Raw genomic sequence first — 9,738 nt, 5'->3', positions numbered from 1 at the left:
GGAGCAGCAGGGCATAAATAATGTGGACGGTCTGAGGAGGGAGCTTCACCCAGCAGACGGACCCAGACTGTCCCAATGCTCACACACCACCAGTCGCCATGTGTTTGTGTGCACTGCAGCTGTCTAACCTCTGTACAGCACACATTGGTGCTGGTGGTGGTGGTGGGGTGGGGGGCACTGAATGGCTGCCTTGGGACCTTTGAGCAACACTGGAAGCGTGGAGTTCACGTGTCCTCCTCACTCCGCGCGTCTGTCTGCTCTGCTGCACATCAGGAGGATATCAGCTACAAATGGAGGCTAAATGTCAGCACAGTCTCCAGGCGCTGGAGGGGGGAGGATGGGGGTCACCCAGCTCAGCCAATCAGGTCGTCTGTCCGCCTGAGACAGGGGAACGAGAGGAGATGAGGAGACAGATGACTTCTAAGGAAAGTTACTAAGAGAATGACTAACAGTTCTGAACAGTGGCAGTCAGGTGATAATATTAAATATTTGCTTCAATCTGACAGACTCCAACCTCCAACGTTCATGCCCTACTGCCATAAACTAGAGATACAGTATAATACAGTTTGATCTCAGGCATCAGGACACGAGGAACATTTTAACACGTGTCGTCCGTGCATGTACAGTACAACGAAAAGTGTCGGCATCGGTCGGGTCCGACTGACGTGTGTGTGTTTGGACAGAGCAGACACCCTCTGACTTGTGAAACCCGTTCTGGCAGCCAGGTTTGGCAGCGCTTTGAAAGCCGGAGCCGTGTTGCTCAACGCGCCGTGCCTCTCTACACCACAGCTCACAAATTAAATATGAGCCGATGGCCAGGAGATAAGGCTCATCTCAGGCCATCTGCGGATTTTCAGCTGTGTCCACCTTATCTGCACGTTTGGCACATGAAAGCAACACGCCGTCACTGCAGCAGCGCTGTCTGACCTTTGCCCCCATTAACGGTAGGAGCTGCTCTCAGGTGGACAGATACTCAGAGCTCGACTCAAAGGGCAGCTTCCACATGTAACCAGGAAGTGGACCGGGACAGACGTGGCCCATAGTGATGACACACACCTCCCCTCATATGAACGTCTTTCATGGCTCCTCAGCTAAAGGAGAAGTGGGAACAGTTCAGCTCAGTGGGACTGAATGAGTAGGCGGAGGAGCCATCATTTGTTAAGATGAGCTCAGGGGTTCTGATCCGACTCATTTTGCTTTTGGTTTCTTCAATTGACAGGGCAGTCAAATCGCCCTCGCCAGGTGAAATCAGCAGCCACAGGCGCCGGCAGCTCCTGGATGCTACAGGCCACCTGCTGTGACCCCGCTAATCACCACGCTGCAGCCAGTTACACAAGCGCTGAGCATCTGGAACTTTTATCACCTGCAGACAGAGAACGTGTGAGCTCCGCTATCACAGGATCAAAGCCACTGTCGTTTCCTTCTGCCACCTTATCAGCGCAGCACATGGCAGCAGCGACATGACCAGCCTGCACGTGTGTGTTTACATGGGACTGAACAGTCTGATTTATTCTGCTGGATTAGATGCAAATGAATTATTACAAGTCAATTAGGGCCTTACAGAGAGACAGTAAATTAAAGTCGAGTGAGTCAGAGAAAGAAAATTACAGACACATGGTTCCTCATCTGCTCCCATCAATCATCACGAACGAGAATCTCATTAAGGATCCTGAACATGGAACGTCAGAGTCTATACGCGGTGTTTCCTCAGGCGCCATCGCACACGTCTGACTGGCTCCCACGCTGTGCTGCCTCCTCTGTCCAGAACACAACATGGACCGCCTCCAACAGCAAACAGAACCGAGACCGACCAGACTGAGACAGAAGTAGCCGTGGGCCCACAGCGGCAGGCCGCTGGACGCTACGCATCGTCCCACACCTCCACAGCTGGAGGTCGTCACCGTCTCACTTCCTGTTCGTCAGCGGTTGTTTAAAGCGTGGTTTCTATTGCTGTTGCGCAAAACTACAGAAGAAAAAGCGGAGCTTCTGTTCTACAGCGGGAGAAACGCTGAGAGATGTTTGAAGAAGGTCCAGACCAGTTTGGCTCAGTGACCTGAGTTTGTTATGAATGAGTCCTGAGCTCTGATGAAGATGAAGGTGATCGTCTTTGGTTTCCTGACCCTCAGAGGGTTTGGTCAAAGGTAAACATATTTCCTACATGTTTATGTCGACTCAACACGTTTCTGATGGTTCCGTCATGTTTTCCTGCCTGGCCTGGGCTGCCGGGCTTATTCGGCTCCAGCTGGTGGGAGGTTCAACAGGAACTTCGAACCCTCCGTTATTTGTGCTCATGTTTATGCGTGTGCTTGTATTCGATTTACTTGACTCTCGCTGCTCCATGTGTTTCTGCTTAAAAGGCTGCAGGAGCCTCCTGCTGCGTCCACGACGCGCTCATGTTGGACAGAAGCTGCTCTCAGCTGGCTCGTACGCTCAGATACATGTTCCCAGTTCAGATGCCTCTGAACTGGGCCCTGCTCGTTGTTGCGGGATTATTTTTATTATTCCGCACACACAGGCAGGTGTAGGAGAGTCTCAGGTTCAGCTCCATGCAGCGACCAGGCCGAGCTTCTTAGGACTGAGAGGTTTCTGTCCTCAGTCGGGGGTGAGTCCCTAAATGCACTGTTATGGACCAATCCGCCCCCCACCGTGATGAATAAATAACACTCATTAATCACTGGATCTCCATCTGTCCGTTAGCGCTGATGGAGCTGCTGTAACTGCTGCTCGTTGCATCAGCAGGTTTTGAAACTCGTCCCCGGGGAGCATGCAGGCGGCGAGCGGGTCGAGCAGCGCCAGAACCACACGCATCAGGCAGCCCGGCCAGTCAGAGGGAGGAACACACGGCGCTGCAGCGAGCAGCCGGCTGGCTCCCAGTGTTTGGAGCACAGGAAGCCGGGTTGAGCAACAGCACAACCCAGTTGGTCTGCTCTGTGATTGGCCCAGGAAGCGGGGGGCAAGGAGCCCAAGGGGCGTGTGAGCCCCCCCCCCCCGACTAGAGACACGCACTGCCAGGATCAAAGGTCAAAGCCTGCTGCACTGGCCAACGTGTGGGGCTGCTAACGCGGCAGTAACCGGGCTGCGTCAGGAGGCCTGGTTCTGTCCAGATGCAGGAAGCGTCAGCATCCGCTCCGTCCCCACCAACACACACGTGGTTCCGGGTTTCACTCTGCGAACTCAAAGGCATCGCATTTTCGAGTCCATAATCTGTGGCGGAACATTAGAAGTATAATGTGTATGTGTGTGTGTGTGTGTGTGTGTGTGCTGATCCAAGCCCCACCCGCCCTATGCTGCAGACAGGTTAAAACAAACACACCCAGCGTGCCAAGCGCTGACAGAGCCTGTTGAAGTTTGAAGTGTATATAATAAAAGACCTGCGTGCTGCCGCTTGCAGTCCGCTCCAACAAATACCTCCCTGACACATCAGCTCCTGAACGTCCTCGTCCGCGGGCCCTCACCCCGGAGAACGGATGATCCCGTCGGGCCTGAACGCACCACAACAGGTGGAAATGATCCGAATCGGATCACAAATTATTTAATTTAGTAATCATTATGTACTGTACATTCATGGCAGCAGAATTGGCTGCACATTAACCCAACCATGGATGATGATCTGAGCTACAGGGCCGTTATATGAGTTCTACTTCACACACATATTAAACACCACCGGCAGGTTTCTTCCTCTTTCCCCTCATGTGATGACGCGAGAAACCTCCCACTGCCCCAGATACTGGGCCCAAGTCAAACCAGGCTCGCAATCAGCTCATTTGTTCTGTTTTTAAAGTCAGTCATGGAGGAAGTTCACGTCTCCTGGAGGCTTTAGGGTCATTGGAGGCAGGAGGCAAAATCAGCAGCAGCACTGATGAGGAAACAATCGATAGTTCAGTCCAACAAAAATAAGTGGAGTCATTGAATCGTCATCTGTTTGTGACAGACATGCAGGTCCAGGCCCGGAGCAGGTGGGAACCGTCCAGCGTCCGGGTTTTAGTGAATCTGATCTGGGAGCAGTGCATACGTGGGCATGGCTTGCAGCTGTAGGTGTTGGGCAGGATCACTTTGCTCAGCGTGTTTATGTTTTACCCTAATGATTTATTAGCCTTCATGTGTTCATCGCCTGTGTGACTCTCCTCTCGTCTGCACTGGTTGGTGTTTTATCAATAAGCACCTGATGACAGAGCCAAAACTTTTCTGAGCTCAGGCCAAGTCACTGAACACACACAGCTCAGGTCCTGGAGCCTGGTCTCTGGTTGTGACGTGCTGAATTTTGCTGCTCATCGCAGGTTACATCCTGTCGTTCACGTCTGAACTCTGATGTGGGGATGTGTCTGTATTGAGGACGTTCTGATCCAATCAGATCAGCTCAGCTCAGATCAGCCACATTCTTAACATCTGGAGCATCGGCTGCTTTCTCTCCACCAACCACCTCTGAGTTACGGTTGCATGTTGCTTTAAATTTTCGCGGGTTTCCATTCAACACAACTGATCCTTTAAATCCAAAATGGACTTGTTCTGACAGAGGTTAGTACACGGATCGTGGATCATGTTTCCCACAGAGCAGCAACCTGCTCAGCTTTGCAGTGACTGTGCAGAAATCCCGCAAATGTTCAGGATGACTGGTCCAAACAGCCCTGTGTGTGTGTGTGTGTGTCTGTGTGTGTGTGTGTGGGGGGGGGGGGGGGGGGGGGGGGGGGGGGGTTCTGTGGGGCAGCCGTCCAGAGTTTGCACGCAGTCTATCATCGGTCCTGTCCTCCCCACTCAGCTCTGCGGAGCTTGCACAACCCCCGGTTCCCCCTCCAGCCGGAGAGGACGCTCGGCCGTTTATCTGACGACTCCGTGTGTCTCTCTCTAGAAACCGTTGTGAAACGCTGGCGAGCGCGTGTGTCATGTTTGCTGAGTAAAAGCGCTGGCTCAGCGCGATGGACGCTGGAGTTCAGTGGAGCGGCTGCACACCGAGGTGGTAAAGGTCCCGACGTCGTCCTGGTCTGAACCGTCTTCAGAGGTTCCTGTGGCTCCTGTGGATCTGGTCGCTGCTGAGGCCTGAGAGCAGAGCCCGGGTGGAACACTGCGGGAGAACCTTATCAATATGTCAATCAAATGCTGTGAATGCCTGAAGACTAAAGGCAGAGTCTGCTGATCACCTCCACCTGAAACTGAGCTGGAACACTCCACACCAAGCATCAGTATCAGAGCCACCCAGCGTCCAAAAAAGCACTACTCAGCTCCCAAAAACATTTGTCTTTCATGTGGTTTATGATCATCAGCTGGAACATGATGTAGATCAGGGGTGTCCAAACTACAGCTGTAACAGGCCTAAAGGAATGGCCTTTGGGGAGCGCCAAGGTGCAGAAGAGGTAACTCACTGAACAGCGCACTCAACAAAAACCTGTATAGGGAAAGAACAACTCGTACCGCAGCTTTACGCTGCTCCGACTGTTTGAGCCACAGTCGCGCACCTTCAAGGTCGCACACTTTCCGACACTTTCCGAAGTCACATCTGTGTTTCCAAAGGCCGAGCTTTCTGACGAAAAGGGGCAATATGTGTCTGCGATCGCATCTGTCCTGACAGAATTTTCTCAGCGCTCCCAAGATTTTTCTAGCATTGAGAACGATGTCAAGCTGTTGGTGACTTCCCTTCCATTTTCTCTGATGACGCCGATGTCACAAGTAGATTAAGAACCAAAAGAACCATCTCTGTGACGTCCTTCGCCTCTCAACAAGAAAACAGACTCTGGACCTGCCAGCAATCCTGCAGGCGCAACTTCAGTGTTCCCACTGAGCGAAAATATACTACATGTATATGTTTTATTAAACCCTATTACTTACTTTAATAAATGTAATCATTAGACCGCAGTTTTTTAAAAATATTTCTTGATCTGTTAACCATCCAAGCCTATTTGAATAACAAGTTTTAAATATGTAATTTATTTTGTGTCCCCACCCCCTCCAGGTCTGTCAAGAAGACTGGGACTAAGCTGATTGATTAAGCTTATTTAAATAAACCAGGCGATGCAATACGTACTTCACCTCGACTGCTTGTGTGTCTTACCACATATGCCCCCTGGTGAAAAAAGTTTGGACACCTCTGACGTAGACTTTTCACCTCGTCAGCTGGTCGGAGACCGCGGCGTGATGTCGCCCCCTGCAGGTCACACAGTGCATCTATCTAAAGAGGCTGATGCTGCAGCCACATGCAAAGAAAAGAGCCACAAGCCGGGTTTGGATCGTTCTGCGTCCTAAATGTCTCAGGCACATGTTTGCCACGTGATTTAACCTTCTAATGTGTCGCTTGTCATTTAAAGGATCATGTTTGAGACTTTTTTTTAAATAATCGCATCTTTCTAACCTTCGTCTCAGAGTCACCTTTAAGGACGACGTGCGTCTGACATTAAACCAACACGGATGATGTCAGCAAATCAAAGTCAGGTGAAAGACACTGAACAAACACGGACACTGTGAACAGATCGCTGGGACGTGTCCTCGAACGCACCCGGCGGGGTGCGGCAGCGGTGAGGGAGCTGCAGCTCGCGTTGACACACCTGGACGGCTGCCCGGATGGCAGCAGCCGCCGATAAGGCCCACGATCATATCAGTGTAACATGGAGCTGAGATAAGTGGATGTGGAACAAAGGTCACGGCAATGAGCGACAACAGGAGTCATGTGACGCTGCGCCGGCGACTGTGACTCAGGTGCAGGACGTGAATGTGGATCTGCAGAAATAGGAAGCGCAGCAAAGATGATGTTCACTCCTCCTTGTTTCCTGTCTGCTTGACTTCATTGCATTGATCTGAATACCTCCTAAAGGGAGGGGCCATTCTCACCTCCTTCCTCCTCTCCTGCCTCCATCACTTCCTTTCCTGCCACCTTACTTGCTTTTCCTCCAGATCGTCTAAAAAAGGGTTCAGGAGGCACCAGGATGTCCCGGAATAAATAAATAATAAGACTAATGAGAATAAGAACGAATGAAGTGAGGAAGCAGGAGCAGCAGTCAGTAAAGGACATGACGCTTGTTGCTGAGTTACAGCCTTTAAGGTCAGTGCAAAATAGTTCTGCTTTGGGGTGCTTCACACGGTTTCAGGGTGACTGACGCTGTTTAAACTCACTGTTGTGTCACTGATGGACAAAGTCCTGCGTGTGTTTCACTCCGTTTCATCACGGTCTTATGCAATTGTTCTGTAAACTGTCCTGGTGGAACCGCAGTGACACAGCGCCACCTGCCGGTTCGGGCAGTACAGTACCAATGACAGACACTACTAGTGGGTCAGCGGTGCAAGGACGCACGTCACCTTCTCACTTCTGTTCCAACTGAGTCCATGAGGTCTGATGTAACTTTTTATAGATTTCAGCTGTGGTCCCTTAAAGCAGGGAAACGTGATTCACAACTGTGGAAGGAGACAGTTTCCAAAAATAAGAATAAGAATAATTTATTAGTCCAACAGTGGAGAAACGGCAGCTTACAACAGCACAATCTTAAAGTACCAGTAAACTAGTAAAGAACACTTTATATTCAATAGTCAGGATGTGTCATGTTCTTAATGTTGTGCGAATATTAGCACAGCACAGTTAATCCTTTATAACTGGCCTGTTTGTGGCTGTGTTGACAGAACATCGTTCAGAGACCAGTCTTGTTCCGACCATCAATACTTCTACAAGAGGGCAGTCACATTTAATGCTGTAATTCAGTGGCTACCAAATTTGGTTGGGCCTTGCATTTTAGAAATAGTACTAACCACTAGTTGGCGTGGTTATAATATGTTGGTGCAGTTGGTTATTGTGTGACACTGACATATTTTCCCCATTTGTAAGCTACAGTAGCTTTAGCAGGGAGAAGGAGAGGATGTTATAAAACTTGTACCTTGAATAATTATGTCTTTTCAAGTGTACAACTTTTGCAACTTAGTACATACAGTAACGCGACCTTATGACATTTGATCAGTTTCTGTTTATTTCAGTTACGATGTACTATAATGCAAGAAGCGCCTTGTGTGGACTCTTCATGTTTTATTCTGTTGGCTGGCTGTCTAGCAAATGATAGAGCACATGCTGCGAGGACAGAAGAAGAATGTCAGCTGTGTGATGTAGCGCTAACATTGTACTGCAAAGAAGGCTCTGTGAATGAATAAACCCTTCTTCTCTCTTCCTGCTTTGTTAAAACTTTGCTTTCGTTTCTGATGGAAGGATTTATGCGGAGGGTGGTGCAGTGGGTAGCACTGTCCCCTCACAGCAATAAGGGCCTGGGTTTGATTCCTGGGGTAAACCAGCTGATGACCTGTCCAGAGTGCACCCTGCTTCTCACCCATAGATAGGTGTAATAGGCTCTAGTACGATCCCACATGGGACTAAGCGGTAGTAAATAAATGGATGGATGGATTTATGCTGACTGAAGCTGCTTCGGAAGTTCAGCCTGGTGGAGGTGAAGAGGTCCCGTCCTGATCCAGCAGGGGGTGCTGCTCTACAACCTGTGCTGCACTACTGACATCACACATGGCACTTACGTCATACATTGACATTTGGCCGAAGCGTTTAGTAAATAACAGGAAGTAAACCACAGCTCTCATAGACCCAGTAAATCAGATGTATACTGTACATGGGCAGTAAATAAACTGGATTTACAATGTTAATTAAACTTCATAGTTTCATAATAAATGATCAGTTAAAACGAAAATGTACTAAACTGTTGCTAAGTTTCAGTGTTTTTTGTTATTAGAAACTAACAACAAGCAAGGTATATGACGGTCAAATAAGCCGCTGTTTGACTTTCCGCGGTCAACTGAGCCGTCGCTATTTTCGAGGTGCGCGATTCGTGTGATAGTTACGGTAACAGTGTTGCTATCACAGAAGAAAGGAGACACTCACTGATGAGCAACTGAGGCGATATTATGATTAATGTCGTAAGGAGACGAAGCAAATTTAAGAAATTATGGAATTTTCAGTGAATGTTTAAAAAAATATTTACTGATTGAAAATATAAAAGAGAATTGGCCTCTATTCTAAAACTAGGATTTAAAAAAAGAATATAATAAAAAAAGAATATAATATAAATTGAATTGAATTGAATTGAATTGAGTATAGTTTTGAAGTAATACATAAATAAAATATTGTATTTTACATTGAATGAACAACTGTCAAGGAATGGTGATGTACCAATTTGAGGAAGAGGAATTATTGAAGGTCAAATTTCAGCTAGTGATGTCCATTCGATGTGCAGTACGATAGTTTATTGATGGATAACTCTAAAACTATACAGTAACTATACAGTAACAGATATTTGCTGTGGTAGTAGTCGAGGTAGTACTAAGCAAAACTGTAAAGGAATGGTGATGTACCAATTTGAAGAAGTCGTTTTCTTTAAATCCTAGATTTAGAATAGTGTCCAATTCCCTTTTTATATTTTCCATTAGTAAATATTTTTTAAACATTCACTGTAAATTCCATAATTTCTTTAATTTGCTTCGTCTCCTTACGACATTAATACTCATATCGCCTCTGTTGCTCATCAGAGTGAGTGTCTCCGTTCTTCTCGGTGATCGCAACACTATTACCGTAATTATCGCACCAATCGTGCACCTCGAATATAGTGATGTCTTATTTGACCACGGAAAAGCAAACAGCGGCTCATTTGACCGCGGTTTTAATACGTCAGACGGAGGAATCACATTTGGTGGATCAGACGGGTCAGTGAGAAGCAGATGGTTCAAAACATAATTAAACAGAACTGATTGGTATTAGGTGCTCATTACAAC

Source organism: Betta splendens, chromosome 3 (genome assembly GCF_900634795.4).
Source record: "Betta splendens chromosome 3, fBetSpl5.4, whole genome shotgun sequence".
NCBI classification, from domain to species: Eukaryota; Metazoa; Chordata; class Actinopteri; order Anabantiformes; family Osphronemidae; genus Betta; species Betta splendens.
This window is presented reverse-complemented; position numbering follows the sequence as displayed.